The following is a 9200-nucleotide window of genomic DNA, read 5'->3' as shown; positions in this document are numbered from 1 at the left end:
AACACACTTGAAGCGTGCAGGATAGTGCTGATTTCACGGCTTTTTAAAACGGGCGATTTGGTGACATAACTCCGTACAACTGGATTCATTGCGGTGACCTGTCACAGACATAACGTCCATCACAGAAACACCGGCATCAGCAATAACTGTGGCTGTCGTAGCCCGGACGCAGTGCTTCGTGTACCGGCGGCTAAGTTTTGCATCGCGGGAAATATGAAACATCATGGATCCGATCGTTTTGTGACCCACAGGTTGATTGCCATACCATGGTTTGTGGTCAACTGGGACGTTTAGGAGAGGCCGCTGAAAGAAAGACTCGCAGGAAGAATTATCAGGTCCGTATGTAAAAAAAAAAAAAATTTTCGTGAAACCATTACTATCTCTTATTGTGTAGCATTCAAACGTCCCTATGGGCTTAAAAACATCTGTAACTTGATACTTTTCTCCTTTAAAATAAACGTTCGCTTCGACAGAAAAAATCGCCATTTTGTTTCTTTGTTTATGTTTGTCGTCTGCTTTATTCAATGTAAACAACAACCTCTATCCACCCATACAACGACAATAGACCCGTCCAGAAGTCAAACGCTTCTGTCTCGTAATGGGGAGTGGGGTGTGTGGGGGGCGGGTATGTGCACTTAGCACAGAGCCAAGCAGTGCGTTGTATGTAATAAAAAGGAATCGAAGGGTAATAGAATTAGACATTTACATGATCAGTATGAATAACAGCCTAGCCTTATACATCTCACCTTGTAGCATACTTTGCGTCATATGTATGGTTTCAATCTACGTCGCAAGTTACTGAATACCGTGTCAAGGCTATGCCTTAATGGTTTTCGAACGGTATACGAATGCCAAACGTGACCCTTACGTTCACTTTAGGTTTATTAATTTACAGAATGAGTGCAGTACTCTAGAAGACAAATCTGTGCAAAGCTTTCACAACATCAAAGCGACCTGTGTCGTAGTGATATCTAATTCCGCTTAACCCGGTGAAAGGCGATGTATACGCATCCTTTATTGTTTATTACATCACGGGGTGCCTTTCTGAACAAATGCTACGAAAGCCCGACTGAGATACCAATATTAGTATTCGACCTGAAAATTATTCATTGACAGTCAGTTTTAAATTTAAATCTGCATGTCTTGCGAGTGAGATACTTAATTTTCCGGCTGCTGCAATCCAAATTCGTAATGACTTTGTCTAATAGATTATCTCGCAAAGTAGTCTCCCTTGACTTCATACGACACCGTTTACATGTATCACACACAACAAATGCTCCACAGACATAACTAACGATAAAGAAATAAATTTGATACATTACAGAAATTTTACATAAACAGCTAGATTATACAACACTATAGCCAACTCGCTGCAAACTTCTACACATAGACAACTTTTCTTTTGCAAATCCCAAGGCCTCTCAAAACTAATTCAACGTTTCATTACATATACCTAAAAACTGTATTGTTTTTATCTATATAATAAATGAAAGTGTATTCCTGTATGTGATAGCTTGTTAAATAACCAATTATTTATAACGTATGCCTGAGTCTGTGGCGATTTTAGTTCACGAAATACATGTATACGCTTAGGATTAAAACACTAATATAATATGGCAAAGATAACCACTCAATATTTGACATGTAAATGAATCAGAAATCGAAGAGATTTTAAATTGGCTGTTTAAACCACACATCTCAGAGCTGATAGCGCTTTCTTCTATAATTAATTGCATTTCGAGAGTACATCGAGATTACTTTCATATGTTCCAGAGGAGAATGTCTACATTCTTATAAACAGTCATTGTAAATGTACGACTGTGAAACTGACGCTGTCTTGGTTATAAATTAGCATTCACCCTTCTGCTGCTCGGTATAATCAAAGAAGTTGTCATTTATAAAACTGAATCCATGTTAAATCAGCTTAAATATATGTACTTTATTAATCCCATTAAGCGGCCCGTTTCCATGCGTTATCTTTTGCTCCTTCGGTCAGATCTTCCATGCAATAACCACCTTCTCGACCTGCCCATTCTTATAACCCTTCATGTGATATACTTTCTGAGCTCTTTGGTGGATTGTGTTAAACGTCGCTTTGGAAACTGGCCTTGCGATTTTTTACCTGGAACGTCTGTCTTGGTTGACTACTGGTATGCGAATGTCAGTTTCGAGGCACAGATTCCTTTTATCTCTGAAAGCTGGCGACTTCTTCTCTGTTACATGTACAGCTTTATTTACTGTTTATATATTATTTTTATTTAACCCTTTAGAATTGGTAGTTTAGATTGTTATAGAAATCAGTTTTGATATTATCCATGAGGGACGCCATTGTTGGTCTAAGAGTGGTATACGAATGCCAGGTTTGATGCTTGGATTGTATCCACTAATGGCATTTAGTGTGTTCACATTCTATTTATTTTCAGCGATCTCTTGACAGTTTCGTATTTATCCTCGGTCATCATGTGGGCATCTGTTAGAGTTGTCGATGGGCTACAGCAAGCAAGTAACAACAATGTGTCTATAGCGAGGCAGAACAGTGAGTGCGAGTGGCTGGCCAACTGACCCCGTGACCCACAAACAGGCCAGCACTGACCGCTGCCCGTTTTGACAACTTCCGGTCTTACACACCCAATCGACCCATGTGCATAAGCGAACATCAAATTTGCTTCCTTATATACCCAAATAGCTCTTTACACATACATGCACATACACAGGTCAGTTATGGATTTGTTGCCTGTGCGAGGAAGATCTGACCATTGAATGGAGGGGGGGGGGGGGGGGTGAGAGGCATACTGGAATGGAGACTTAAATACAGAGGCAATGTTGATGGTTATACATAGACGAGTATTGTATTCCAGTGCCTTGCAATTCTTGTTTTTCAGATTCCATGCCGTATTCCTCGACTTGGACGTTGGTTTCGTCTTACACATATTTGTGGTAGACTGGCGTATCGCACAACGCAGCCATATAATACAATAAGAATACAATGCTTTTGTAGGTGAACACAAACATGCTTGGAGACGGCGTTTACATAGGCTATTTCCACTTAAAGACTCTCTCTGAGTTCATGTTTCTAGACGTTTCCAAGCTGTGTTACATTTTTACTGATATCTTAAAAGAAACTCGGTGTAATTGAAATGAATTGAATTGAAATCCTAATTGAAATGTTCTTCATTGAGTTAGGTTACATTCTTTAGGTCTTTTACTATATTTATTCCTGCATAAACCAGGATTCTACTGGCTGACTAAGCATCCCAGAGACCTGGTATCCTCGTATTGATTTAATGTTGTTGTATGTTAAATATGATGATAGCCTTGGATAAGATATCCCATTACGTTTATTAATTTGATGCGACTCAATTATGTAACCAGTTCCGTTGTTAGGAGCCATTTACTACGTCAGATAATGACGTCAGTTAACGCATTATATGATAATTTGAGATTGAGTTAAAGTATGTGTGTTGATGAACATGGCATGCATGATTTGAACACGAAGGTTGGCTAGTTTTTAATTCATATATGTTTACACTATAGGCAATTTAAAGGTTAAAACTGGAAACCAGGCCTTCAAGCGTTAGCGTGTCTTGTCATTAACTCATCTGAATCTTATTATCTTATGATATGTTCAGCACATTAAATTAATTCGTAAAAAGTACCGTTTAATTTTATTTTAAAAGCTTACCTGCTGCTCTATAATGATGGCTTTGGTTTTTTACCTGCCAAAACTTTACGGCAGGTGAAAAACTCAAGTTCTTAGCGTCTGCACACGACAAACCCACGCGAGGTTAACCAACAGGTTATGTGGGGCTGTTGTAGAATGAGCGAGAATTATCGGTGAGACACAAACTTTTCCTCGTCCCACATAAACACAAATCTAGCAAATATTTTCAATCTTTGAGTCAGAGTGATACCGTAGATTATACTATAGGAAAATCGGACAGCATGGTTTCAAGTGGATTTACTAGGATCGTGGCCCAAATAGGTTTGCCAAATACACTGCTACTCCTTCTCACTTCTCGAGACCATTTGGTATTTGAGTTTCAAACGATTTACCGTTGTTTGATCTGGGTTGGGACACATGCATTCTTGGCGCACTTGCACCCAAATATCAAAAGGTGTAAATCTTGACAAGATGAACTGTCAAGTTCCACGTGCAGGGCGAGTGGGCGTGATATTTCGCCCAGATTATCCACAAGTGCACATGACCTTTAACTCATACATTTAACGGACATGTAAAGTAATTCATTAATTTAAAGTCTTCATCGGTCAATGCGTGCAAAATAAGAGGAAGGAGGACATGGGAATAGATCTGTATTCATTATGCTATATGGATATTACATGCATTTGCCTGCAGCAGTGACGGGCCATGTCCTAATATAGCTGTGTATTGCCGTTCTATGGGGTTTGAACTCAAATGCATGACCATGGCAATACGCCTTACAAACGACTGAACTAAAATGTTGCACAAATATTCGGAATCACGTAGGTAATGTTTCAACGGTTCACATAACGAACCAAGTCGATAATTATATAAACCATACCTACAAGAAATTCCTTACGACAAATGTTGCTGGTTTTCTGTACGAACCTGCTTGTTCTTACTCTCCAGCGCCTCCTGCAAAATCAGAAATTAGTCAGTATTACTTAATTCGACTTGTCGTACCTTACTGGATAGAAAAAAAACTGTAATGCTTCGTACGATCTCTTACTCTTCTATTTATGTTTTACAAATTCCTTCTATTTCGGTAACTTTTTCGTTGATTCGAGAGCTTTTCTTGCCTTATGTCAATGTTCGTTCAGGTATTAATTAACTAAACCGTGAACTTCTTATCATGCTTTCTTGTGCTATTCGTCCTAGAAAAGAATTACAATTCGTTGGGGATAAAGCTTGTTTACTATCATGCTCGCGTATCAGATGTTACATCACCATAATCTTCTTTCAGACTTCTGCAACTGATCCAGTAAGGCTCTTGTGGATTTCCAGCGATTCCAGTTTTTGTTTCAAATCGATACCACATTACGATTCTGCATCTTCGCATCACAGTCAAGAGATTTTCTGTATCAACTGTAAAATCATTTGAATTCTATATGGAGTAAACATGCAGCAAAAATGTGTCGCATTTCGAATTACCCGGCAAAGAATCCAAGAGATAAAACAAGCTTTATTTCTTGGCCTCTGGATGTTGATTACGAAACCGGTCAGAAATATTTGGGGTTATAAAAAGTGCTACGCTCACGTGTTCGTTGAGAACTTTGCTTCCAGCTAGGAAAATCGGTTAAGGAAGAATACACACAAATATGACACAACTCATCCACTATCGTCCGCAAGTTGTTAACTTTCCCAACTTGTGCCAAAATTAACGATTTCCGCACACAAATTTATTACACGCGAAACTCACTTATAACTGAAAGGCTGCATTCCTGTTCACATCAAAAATGATTTCGTTTAAACCCGTTCGCTGTATTTGTGATAAAATATAAGGCAGGAGAACAATTTTTAATCAGTATCCACTGAAACAAATTTGATACCCTTGTGTCCAATTTGTTTTACAGCTTATAGATAAAATGAACTTTAGACCATACTAAATGGCGATTCTGTGTGATATGATCACATTATACCTAATATCTACCCTTGACGAGGTACAGTCTTCACATGCTGATACCTATAAACCGCAATTAACCTGAACAGAACAGGTAGAGACATATGCATGCAAAAAGCTCTCGGGTTGAGAAAAACAAGTGTAATTGTCAAGTAAGGTATGTAACAAGGTTGCTGTCCCCACATCGCTATTTTATGAAGGGAAACTAGAAATTTGGAGCAGGAATTTCAAAGATATGTTTTGCATTTTATCGGCTTGGTTCAGAATGCATTAACTGACAAACCGTTGATGATAACATTGTTTATTAAGAGTAACGCATGCGGATAACTTAAAATTAAGCGCAAATTTAATATTCATACCTACTATGTTTACCTTATCTTTAAACAATTATGCAAACACCTGAGGCAAAAAGCATCGTAATTTGCTTTACAAGATGAGGTAATTTATAAAGGCTGACAGTATCATCTTTGTGTCTCAGTACATGACAAGCATGGTCCTTGATTATTCATATAACTGTTCCTCTTTGTCAGAGTGAGCAGTATGCATGTAACCTAAAACGAAAGTTTGCACTACCCGCAATAAAATCGTAAACGTATGCGGCATGTGGAGTTCAAATACTTTTATTCCGAAACTACATTTACTTCCTAAAGCTCTAAACTTCAGAATATGTGTTAAAAATAAGTGAAATCGACAAAAATGACTGGCACATATTGAGGAGTAAATTTACTTTGAACTGAATTTCAAAACGGACTGACAGGAGTACGATCCGATGTAATTTACTAGGGCATGTTTACGACAAGTTTTATACAGGAATTACCTATATACCCCTGTTTTATCACACAACAGTTTAAGTGTTAAGCAATTAAAATATGAATACAAGAGACTACAGCAAAGAGAGTTGTTAACGCTTAAATAGTAAAATCTGACACGCTCTCTGAACAAAGGTTTTAGCAGAATTAAGGTATAAATGCAGTGCTGTTTATTGCCGTGGAAGTCGCTATAGTCACTACAATTACTGAAAATGCTGTGTAGCCATCAAAAGTAGCCAATACATCGCCTAGCGTATCAGAACAAGTAAAAGAGCTATCTTTTGCCCTTGATTATTACAACAAGGTTGATGGAATATATCCTGACATCACACTTAAATTGTTCAATACCAAGGCTCTTCGTTGACGAGATATGAAGGCGTGAATAAACATTATAGCGGAAACATTATAGTTATGACACAAAACTACCTTCAGCTGTAAACTAGGTTATCTCGTCCACTGTCGATACCATGTTTTTGAGATCAACAAGAACTGAATTTTACACTGAAGATCGAACTAACTTCATGCCGAGCCATGTATTTTGTTCATGCCGCGTGGTATATGACAAGTAAAAGCTGAATATCGTAGTAGGTCAAGCAGGCGAAACGTGTTCACTGCTTTCTGACTGTTATCAGAAGACATCACTTGAACAAATATTGATATTCCTAGATTACCTCACCGAAGATTTCCAGAAGTCGAGCGTTTGATATACAAGACAGATCTTCATCACGTCTTCACTCATTAATACTTTTATATTTGCCGATGCCAGGGAAGTCTTATTGAGTTTTGCTTCATATTTTGCACACAAATTGAAAAAGTGTTTTGTTTCGAAACATATTTCTGTTACAGTTTAAAAACGCATTTATTCATTAAAACTATGTTTAGTAAAAGAGATGTTTTCATTAGTCAACATGTGAAATGTTTACATAGTAATGTGGTTGATATTTTTTACTAAACATAATCAAGTAAAAATGATTTGGTATTTATATTAAGTATAAGATACCGATAAACATTTAAATGTATTTACTGTAATAAAAATGTGACATTTATTATGCAAACATGTCAAAAGATTACTATGGCAAATATTTTTACATGGACTTCCGGACTATTTGTAATTAAAGCAAGTATTCGCCACATTACTATGCAAACATTTCACAAGTTAACTTTAATGAACAGATGTCTTTATGTGCTAAACATATTTTTTATCAATAAACGCGTTTCTAAACTGTAATGGTATTGTGTTTAATAACGAAATGCTCAATTTTAATGTGTATGAACCAGAATCTGTCTGAACACATGAATTTTTGACCATTTAGACGTGATTCTTGTTAAAAGTCTGATGTAACATTGAACAGCCGATGAGAAGAAATGAAATATCACTTACAGTTTCAGTTTTCAAACAGCACGTGTAAATATAACCGTTAAACAAAATACAACTATATATATTATCGTATATAAAGAGAAGTTGGAGTCGATATATATGCTGCATACACCTGAAACTTAACGTAACAGTAAACCCATTAAAATGGTTCTGTTACTAGGAAGTACACTTGGATTCAGACATGATTTATGTAGACGTTTTCAAAGGCTAATATTTTTTACGACAAATGATCCCTGCTCATAGGTTGTATGGTTAGGTCGTCACTGACAAGTGATTTATTATATGTGTGTATTGCTTATTGCGTATACACCTGCCGAAAACTCAAACAAATCATAAACGGAAAATTTACAATCCTCCATAGGCACTTTAACCCCGTGTTCAACATTTGTGTCCCTCCCCGAAAGGTCTAATAAATTGTTGGAGACGGTTTGTCTTTTGGAAGTGACGTAAGCTCGAACTGCCTGCCAAATGACGAGAACATACGATTTTGTAATATACACGTACAGCCTACCAGGCCGTGTGTTACATTGCCGTCTGCCGTGAAGGCGATATACAACAGTGATATGTATATGCTTATGGATGGCCCCATGTATTCTAACCTACTGCCTACAGTATAACACACACATGTATCTGTTAATGGCGAATTGAAATCGCACGAAGCAAGATATATGTACATGTATATGTGTACGCCTTTCCCATTACAAAACAATAACAGCAGAAGCATGCTCTTTGCGCTTGTCATAAATTATGACGAGTTGAAAAAACATGAAGAAAAATGGCAGAAACAAAATATCGAAATGGATTCAAAATGCCATTTGCCCGCCTTTAACAAAGAACCTAGAATCTGCTGCCGCATTAGCTAGGAAATTGTGTGACACTTAAGTGTCTTTTTCTCCATTGTGTTCAGAAAAGGTAATCCTGTGAAGAATTCGAGATATATTGACGAGCTGGTAAAAACCTGCTTGCTCCATATAACGACATGCATGTTTCTCGTTGAAACCTGCTTTAGATCTTACTCAAAGGTCGTTTGCAAGTGGACTTGTGCCCGCAAAGAAAAATGCCCTAGGAACACAATATACCTATTAATCATATAGTTCAATAACAACATACTTGAAGTGTACAGGAGCGTAGTGTGTATTCCAACACTTGCCACAACTGCAGAGGAATGTCGGTATCGGCGTTTCAATAGCTGGATGCTCAAGTTTTGTCGCGCTTGATTTATAGTCACTCACTATACAGCCATCGTTCTCTTGTATAGCAGGCGGAAAATCTAAACATATTATGCAAATAATCTGTTTGCCAGTACACCAGGCAACTGTTGTTACTTTTGACACCGGAGCCTTCATGGACGTTAAGAAAACATGAATTGGAGAAATACAACACAGTGAAAGCACTGTCTATTAAGGAAGAAAA

The sequence above is a fragment of the Liolophura sinensis genome, chromosome 7 (genome assembly GCF_032854445.1).
Source record: "Liolophura sinensis isolate JHLJ2023 chromosome 7, CUHK_Ljap_v2, whole genome shotgun sequence".
Classification (NCBI taxonomy): Eukaryota; Metazoa; Mollusca; class Polyplacophora; order Chitonida; family Chitonidae; genus Liolophura; species Liolophura sinensis.
The sequence above is the reverse complement of the archived record's forward strand: the minus strand, read 5'-3'. Positions refer to the sequence as shown.